We start from the raw sequence: 279 nt of genomic DNA, 5'->3' as shown, positions 1-279 counted from the left end.
GATTTAGATCACAGCAACGGGTCAGGACTGATGCATACACCCATTCCTCATTAACTGCTTAATCTCATGACACGCTTGTCTCTTGCGCATGAAAATATGAATAAATTAACATTTCAAATCATATCTGTTTTCGTTGGGTAAGTCTAGACATTTTTACGGTTAGTTTGTCAAAATATGAGTTGAAACGAAACATTATTTCAAAGCCAAGTTATTTTTTATTTGGTTTTGTGTCAGGCTAAATGGCCAGGTTGGGGAAGCAGGGGGAGGGAGAGATTTGGG

At 38.4% G+C, this 279-nt stretch overlaps 1 protein-coding gene across 1 annotated transcript in view; it reads left to right on the top strand.

Annotated features, from left to right (window-relative positions):
* The window catches only part of LOC119581872 (carcinine transporter-like), a 41,499-nt gene that overhangs the window by 39,811 nt on the left and 1,409 nt on the right, over positions 1-279 (top strand). The window lies entirely within an intron of this gene.

This window comes from Penaeus monodon, chromosome 15, assembly GCF_015228065.2.
Source record: "Penaeus monodon isolate SGIC_2016 chromosome 15, NSTDA_Pmon_1, whole genome shotgun sequence".
In the NCBI taxonomy this organism is placed as follows: domain Eukaryota; kingdom Metazoa; phylum Arthropoda; class Malacostraca; order Decapoda; family Penaeidae; genus Penaeus; species Penaeus monodon.
This window is presented reverse-complemented; position numbering and strand designations above follow the sequence as displayed.